Raw genomic sequence first — 9,170 nt, forward strand, 5'->3', positions numbered from 1 at the left:
CCCTCTAATGGATGGCCTTTTATTACAGGCTTGACTGTATAATTTTATAGACCCTGGGGTGTAAAAGTTGTAATGATAAATGTTGTTGTGTTTCTCTATTTGTTGTTTCGTTATACAATAAGACACGGATGTAAAAAAGGTGGTGTTCATTTCAGATTTTGTGCTTTATAAATCGAGCTTTTCTCTAAATAATGTTTAATTAAAGTAACCTGTGTGTCCATTAATGTTTTTTGTGTGTTTCTAAATGGGTAGGAGAAGGGAGGCAGGAGGGAGGGTACATTTAATTACAGCCCTTGCTCATACTATATCCATGATAGCTTCGTTTTCAGTCTTCTTGAAGATTGCTTGTAATTCACAATTTTAATATCTTAACATTAATGTATCAAGACAATCTCAGAGTGTATGAACTTGGAATGAAAAGCAGAACAACAAAGAATATTGACAGATGATTTGTGACTACATTTATCCTTCAATATTTACTAAAACTCACTATCTTAAAACAACATTTAAGGTTTTCAATTTATTTGTTTCAGGTAAAACGTCACGGTCCTTGGTCTATGCATTGATTCTTCTCGATCTGAAATAAAAAAAACCACAAAAAACATACAGGTTTCTATAATTTTTGAGATTTAAAATTTACAAATCTAAATGGAACCTTTCTCCCAACCATCATTAAATATATAAGAAGGTGCCTAAATGAAGCAGTGTTGCAGTGTCATGACAATGAAAACGCTTCTTATATCCAGTTCTTCCCTGTATATTTTACAGGAAGTCAAACGGAAAAACAGACCGGCTTTCGGCTTAAAATAGAAGGCCGATAACTTGAAATTATTATAAATCTTTCAATTGACGCTTATATGTGCAAAACAAAAAAAGATTACACTGCGCCATAAAAGTTTAGTTTAGAGACTAAATTAATTATGAAAGATAAAAAATATAGTTCATTATTATGATTATCGCAATGGCGAGATGGTTCGTTACCTGAAAACGTCCAGTTTATTACTGCTGTTGAACCCTATCAGGATCATAGTACTGTGAGTTCGGCTGTCTAGGACAGCAAATATGCCCGGATGTGCACGAGTCTTGCTGGTATTCATTCGCATTGCATGTTGCTTTACAGTCACACCCGTCGTCAACGCCACTAGTTAAGCAGCATCGGGGATATTTCTTAAAAAAGATAAACGTTTTATTTGTAGCAAATCTAGCATGAACACGTCTGAGGGATGTTGCACCTTTTTCATAATCCCTCATGTACAGACTCACTCAAACCGAATCTGCAATTTTTATGTAATTTTGCTGTTTTAACGCTTCCGAGGAATCACTTTTTTCCAGATATTTATCAAATTTATTTCGTTTAATAAATTTCTTCTCGATATTTACTCAAAATTTAAATAGCAATTTTAAAGTTCACTAAAGTGACACTATGCCTACCCAATGGTATATAGTGATTGAACACGTTAAAATCAAAATAAGTCTATATTTTGCCGTAAAAATCTTTAATTTTATAATTTACTTCGTATGATCAACAAATTAAATCAACTGACCTAAGGAAATTTCAATAAATATCCATCGGAATTTACCTCTAATGTCACTTTAAAGTCAGTCTCTTTTTTTCTAATTCAAGAATAGTAATTGCTCTTAACGCTGTTATCAATTTACAATGTACTAGCAAATGTTTTTGTACCAGTGAAAAATAACTTGTATTTTACTGTTATTTTATGGCTTTACTTTTGATTTTGTTGTAGAACATATTTCAAAATTACCAAATTTCCTGGAACATATAAAATAAATCATCGATTCAAAACTACCAAACTGTCCCCGAAATAAGTTAGCTGAGGTAAATAATACGTCATCTATTTATAGAAAAATATAATGAACTCACCTTTCCTCCAAGAGTGCATTTTCCTGACTCTTTCTGGCCGGCCGGACAACCACCATCTTGGTAATGACAATTGCATACAGTTAAACCCGCATCGCTTATTTCAAACATTATCCCCAAAACAACTACCAATATCCAACAGATTTTTATTTGAGTACAAATCATATTGCTTTGGCTGCTATTATGAGATATAATATGATTATTGCAAAACAGAACTGGGCATATATATACGCAGAGGAAAGATTAATACAAATTTACTTGGTGTGGGCAGGCGCCACGTGTCGCAATATAACTGATTGCAAATAGTCAATCGGTTTTTAATGACATCGCAATCAGAGAATATAAAAAAAGATGTCACGAGGAGTAATTTCAATTTATCTAAATAAATATATATATTTGTCTTGGGTAATTGATGCCTTGTTATGTAAATGATTTATTATTGAATTGTTGATGGCATTGTACTTTGTTTTGGAACAATGTAGGGAGATAGTGTATTTGCAGAGGCAACCAGAGGAGTTTTAAAATTCATTCATGATATGTCAACCGGCTATTCTCTATGCCACTTTAACATGTTTGACATATTATTGTGTATGATGTTCACACAAAAAATCAAGCTGTGCCAGGGGACATGGCAGTCGTTTCGCAGGTAAAATATATCTAGTTATTGTATCTCACGTTAAAATATAGAAAATAAGAATCTCCAAAGAAAGGCCAAAACGGCAAAATAAAAATGTTGCAGGCTCGGTTTGATTGAGTATGTTCATGGTTTTCATACATACCAAACCTGAGCCTGTGATATTCCCTTCCCTTCCCTTCCATGAATTAATTTCATTAATTTTATGTGTTACCAAGATCGTCAGGGAAGAAAGCTTGCAGCTCATTAAAAAAAACATTCTAATCCGCTTCCTTGAACAAACCCGTATTGATGTCATGTCAGTAGCATGGCCGTTACCTAAGTATGACTCGAACCAGGATCTTTCTACACCACTCCCTGTTAGAACACCTGACCACTCAAATGCAATAAAAGCATTAGCATAATTGTTATACGAGGGATGACCCAGAATTACCCAGACTTTGTTTATAATTGGGATAAATTTCCCGTTTCTTCATTTAATTTATTCGTGCGAAAACATTGATTTTTTCATCTATTTAGATGCAAAATATTATTGATTTAATGGCATCCAATACCGTCTCAGACCGACTTTAATATCCCTTCCCTTCCCGTTGCTTATTTCAGTCCAGAATAAAACTTAACAAATAAATATAGACACTTTCTGTCTTCCGTTGTTTTAAAATTGCAAGGATGAAGAACTCGTTTACAATTACTAGTACATGGGGTCAAGGGCAAGAGTGTAACGTTTTTTTATCCGATGCTTGAAATAGCGATTGATTCTTTAGTGACTGAGTATTTCGAGTTATGATTAGAACAATCATGCCGCTGGCTCTTGTTGCTGGGCCGTGTGGGGGTTGCGTTCATTGAGCGCCGCCTTTCCTTGTTGATTTTGTTTATCATATTTTATAGAATGTGTGTGAACTGCCTTACATAACTTTGCACAGAAATGCATAACACTTACTTAAGTAAACATCATTAATTTTATGTGTTACCAAGATCGTCAGGGAAGAAAGCTTGCAGCTCATTAAAAAAAACATTCTAAACCGCTTCCTTGAACAACCCGTATGATGTCATGTCAGTAGCATGGCCGTTACCTAAGTATGACTCGAACCAGGATCTTTGTACACCTCTCCCTGTTAGAACACCTGACCACTCAAATGCAATGAAAGCATAAGCATAATTGTTATACGAGGGATGATCCAGAATTACCCAGACTTTGTTTATAATTGGGATAAATTTCCCGTTTCTTCATTTAATTTATTCGTGCGAAAACATTGATTTTTTCATCTATTTAGATGCAAAATATTATTGATTTAATGGCATCCAATACCGTCTCAGACCGACTTTAATATCCATGGAAACGCAACAGTGGCGCAGCTCAAAAACCGCGACATACGTTGAAATTTTATAATAGATCGAAGTGCCTGATTCAAAAATTGATCTTATCTAAAAATTCACCCATTTGAACAATGGATTGTAATGTAATCAAGTTCCAACGGTTTGAAGTTGCAACGTTTATTTATTCGAAAACGTCGTCATTAAGGGGTCCCGGAAAACGGCACTTTCACAAACGTTTGTCTCCTCCAGCAATATCTTATATGGTAACAGAATCCTGACATCAGTATCCTGTTATTATGAAACAAAAGTTTTCGAGTGGTGTTTAATTTTTCCAGGCAGTTGGACTGATCTTAAAGATAATACATATCGTTGGCAGTATAGAAAAATGTGCATGACGTTAACGTTGTCCGTTGTGTGCACGTGGCGCTTGAAAAAGACGAATGTGCTGTTATGTGTAGCCTTGCTGACATTTTAATTTCAAAAATTGTATTTGATGAATTGATAATATCTAAGATTTTTTTTAAGTGTTTACTTTATTTATCCAAAATTTATTATGATAATGATTGAAATTGAATAAATCTAAGTCGACGGGTTCATTTGATATGTAATCAAGGAATAATTACTGGTACGGTAATCGGAAACTACAACAATTTATTTATTTTCTTACATTTTATTCTTTTTTAAACCTATAATTTTTACTTGCACATTTTTATTTGATTTTTTTATAAATGATATAAAGAAATGAAACATATTTTATGCTTTTAACTTATGATTTTTTTCGATTTCACCTACAATCAAATCAAACAGTAGTTTCAAACTGTAATGACCAATATATTGAAGTAGTTAATGATTTTAATTATTTTGGAATTGTTTTAATTATACGGGCAATTTTATATTAAATGAGGAATATTTGAGTGATTAATCTTTAAAGGCAATGCATGTTTGATGTTTTTGTATTTTTCCCAGATCAGTTATTTGACTCATTTGTGTCAATGAATTATTCATGTGAAATCTGGGGATATACTATGTCTAAAGAGATAGAAATAATACATTTAAAGTTGTTTGTTTAAAAGTGTATTAAAAGTTCAACCTAACATGTTCAATGCTAGTGCTTAAGACGAACTGGAAATATATCTCTTATATATTTATATACGTATTAATAGGTTTAGATTCCAAATTCTATTGAATTATTATGAATTTCCGTATGTATTTGATAATGTAAATGCTATTGATACTCGTAAAATGTTATTTTAGAAGAATTTAGATGTCGTGTAACTGACTCTTTTAAACAAGAATGGTTTGCTTATTTAAAAAATAGTTCAGTGTTTTATGTGGAAAAAACTTTAAATGTAGATTTGAACTTTTATTTTTGATATCTTGCTAAGATATGTTAGGTTTCTTATTTTTGTAGATTTAGAATGAGGAGTTTGTCTCAGGAAGTAAATACTGGCAAATATTCTAGAAATTATAGAAATAGAATTGTTAGAGTAGAAAGGTGTTGTGAATGCTATAATAATTCAGGCATTGAAAATGAATATCATTTCATTTATATATTGCGTTGTTACATTGTACGCAGAGTTAAGAAAAATATTTGGAAATTAAATATGTTAGAAGCCCGTTCGTGTAATGTTTGTTTTGACAATTATCGAGCCATAATAGCAAATGAATGAATTCATTGATCAAACTTCGTAACAGACTCTTTTTAAATGTTGAGCGTTAAACATCATGATTCAATTTGCTTATTTTCCCTTTTGTATGTCTGTACTTTTTATTTCGTATTATATACATTTATTAATTAATTTTCTTGTACTTTTATATATTAAAATTACGAATTGTGAAAAATCTATTGATCGCTATTAACATTATATTGACGTTATTTCTATTAAATTTTTCACAACAATAACAACAAAATCCTTTTATTTATTCAATGGCCAAAAGTAAATATTGTATTATAGATGATAAACACAGTACAAATCTAAATAAAGCATGTGTTCTGTTCAGCTGTAATAGAAACGATGTCACCTATTTTGCTAACTAGCGAAAATATATTTTGTTAATTCGGGGACATATTTTCTGTCTGGAAGTATGTTGAAAGCTGTGAAATGATGAACAACACCAATGTACCAGATGTTGTTTTGACTAATGCGGTAATAGAGATGGGCAATACAAGCTGTCGTGCCATAAACCGCAGTAATTCATTTGGCCACAGATGTGATATAATTGTACATTATAATTATGATTTATTATCATTTGCTATTTTAGTTGTTGACGTTAGTTTCACATATATTCCATGACTATTTATTTACTTGATTAAATAATAATAATTATATTAATAATAATAATAATAATAATAAAAAAATAATAAAAAGAATAATAATAATAATAATACCACCCCCATAAAAAACAACACATTCTTAAATATTAAGGATAGATTATGCTCAAATTTGATATAAAGGAAATATTGATAATTGCTACACAGCCTCTTTGTAAGTATAATATATACATGTTTAGACTCCACACAAAGTAAATATGTCATGTTTTAAACTATATACTACATGCGGTCACAATATGAATATTATAGCATCGTTAAAACACTGGCAGTGTTTTTATATATAGAAAATACCATGATTATTAACCTGTCCTGTAATAGGGAACGTAGCATTTAATTCATAGTTTATCCATTTTTTTTATTCAGATTAGACATATTCAATAAGAATTATAGATTTCAATAAATGTCTTTGGTTAAAATATTTTACTCAAGGATGAACATAGTATATCTTTAACATTTAAATTTGAAATTGTCAGCAAATGCTTAATTTTATTGTAAATACAAAGTGGACCATTTTTCTTTTTTAATTCTGCCTTCTATTTTCATGTTTTTTTTACGGTAGTAAATATATTCTGTATAAAGTTAATCATAAGCTTACATATTAGTAATACCGACAATGTTTCTTTATCACCATCATCCTCATTCTCATCATTATCATCATCAAAATCATCATCATCACTACGAAATTATCATCATAATCATCATCATCATCAAAACCACCATCACCATCATCATCAAAACCACCATCACCATCATCATCATCATCATCATCATCATCAAAATCATCATCACCACCATCAAAATCACCATCATCATCAAAATCATCATAATCATCATCATAATCATCATCAAAATCATCATCAAAATCATCATCAATATCATATAAATCACAGTTTTATATTATTATTAAAGAGATTTAGACCTCAAACATGACATAGCACATCTCACGAAATATAGAATGTGACGTATGACGGTATGACAAAATAAGGGCTATGGCATATACGACTTTCGTGCAGTTGTTTATTATATATAGAGTACTTGTAAGTTATCCGAAATGACAGATTGTTCAGTTGTTTCATGTTTATTGTTTGAATATAATAGGCACATAAAGCCTCAGGAACGAATATTGTTTTACCTCCTATAGAAGGGCAAACATGAGTTTAACAGCGTTTGAATAATGTTTTTAGAGTATGTTAGATGCTTTTAACCTTAAAAAAAGGAGCACTGAATGTGAAATCATTTATCATAAAAGACATTACGCTTTAAGAACATAATTTGTATCACTCATTGTTTGTTAAATCGACAATCATTCCTGACAGTACTGAGTTCTAATTAACCATTAATTGAATAAAGATTGTCATTCCTTTATTTTTACAAAAATGGTATTTAAAAGTATAAGATATTAAGAGGCTAGTGTTGAGCAGTTTATTTCATTTATTGTCATCATAAGAAAGCATATTATCATTTTATGTTGTTATTTGTAACTGTCTTTCGACCTTACTACTTTTTCAACCGGTGCTATGGGGTAAGAGGGGGAGAGGGTGGGGCCTTTGAGAGATAAAGGAGGGTCTGTGTCTGAGAAACAATGCAAATTTTCAAGTCCCTTATAACAGACTGAAACATTCTGAATGTGTGATTTCAATTTTTCCTTTGCTGTTTTTTTGCTGTAAGATTATTTACTTTTTCGATTAAGAGTACAAAACTCTATAAAAATATAAGGCATGGACAATACTAGAGCATGAACAACAATATATTATTTGCTGACTTACTTTTGATATAAAAAAAAATAAAAGTCGACCGAGTCCATGGACAGATACTACCGAAAGGGTTCAGTTAAAAGTCACAAAATATGAATGCAAGCATTTAATACATAATTCAGAAGCATACATGAATTTATCATAGCAATAATAGCAAAATGCATATATATAAAAGTGTTATAATAAGAATATACACATTTCTTACTGCCAGTTGACAAGGCGTGCAAAACCTGATTTACAAAATAAAGTTTACTACGCATAATTCTATTTCTGAATTATTATGTATTATAAATAATGATTTCTTAGAATGACATTTGTATTTATGAACTTTAAATGTTTTCGTGTAACAGAGTACTGTTGTTAACAAATATTTTATGAATCAAATATTATATAACTAGAATATTATGAACCGCCTACAGAAATAAATAATCTTAAAAGGGACCCTACTGAGATGTCTGACATGAAATGACTAGAAATAGTGTTCCGGTATTTGCGTACCATATGATGTTGGTTTGAACCAATAACTTGTGTGCAAATTTTCAGAATTATTCTCTTACCCCGATTTCTAGCATAATAATCACTTTTATTGTGCAAACAACCGAAAAATAAAAAAGCGTTGCAGCGCTTCTTACTAAAATCGAGCTAAAAATCGCAATAAAGAATCGATATTCAATTTAATTTTGATACTATTGCAGATTTTTACATTTTAAGTATTTCACTTAATTTATGTAAGAATTTTGTTTTTAAAGACTTTTAGACCTCAGTGTAGTCCCTTTAACATATACTTTTTCTTAAGTTTTTCTTTCTTGCAAATTTTATTTTGACTTTCGGCTCTTATATCATAGACTGTTATTGAACCCAGCCATGCGGCCTGCACATACCAACATATGCCTGTCCATATATCCATTAATCATTTTCAAACGGTGAATGCTTTTATGCAGATTGAAATTTTGACCACATGACCTCGTTCGACTTACAAATTAAAATATGTTTTTCCTTTGTTTTTCTTTTCTTTTTTTGTTTGAAATAATTATTTACTGTATTCAATTATACTTCTCATTGAACTCATTGAACAATGAATAAATACTCATTCAAATCTAAAGTGGCGCCCCTCAAGAAAAAATAATTAGAAGTGATAAATGAAACATATGAAGAAAAAAGGTAAAGTAAAGTAAAGTAAAAAAAAAACAACAAAAAAACACAACAACAACAAAACAAAACAATAGACACTTGACACTATGTCGGATTAAACAA

At 30.8% G+C, this 9,170-nt stretch overlaps 1 long non-coding RNA gene across 1 annotated transcript; it reads right to left on the bottom strand.

The window, feature by feature from the left end:
* Nucleotides 1–438: 438 nt before the first annotated feature.
* On the bottom strand, nt 439–2,071 carry LOC132738217 (uncharacterized). The gene is made up of 3 exons (XR_009626835.1): nt 1,883–2,071; nt 982–1,167; nt 439–577 (listed from the first exon to the last, which is right to left on the bottom strand). It is a non-coding gene; the product is annotated as an uncharacterized LOC132738217 (long non-coding RNA).
* Nucleotides 2,072–9,170: the final 7,099 nt, after the last annotated feature.

This window comes from Ruditapes philippinarum, unplaced genomic scaffold (assembly GCF_026571515.1).
Source record: "Ruditapes philippinarum isolate M1 unplaced genomic scaffold, ASM2657151v2 ctg9760_1_1_1_1, whole genome shotgun sequence".
Taxonomy (NCBI): domain Eukaryota; kingdom Metazoa; phylum Mollusca; class Bivalvia; order Venerida; family Veneridae; genus Ruditapes; species Ruditapes philippinarum.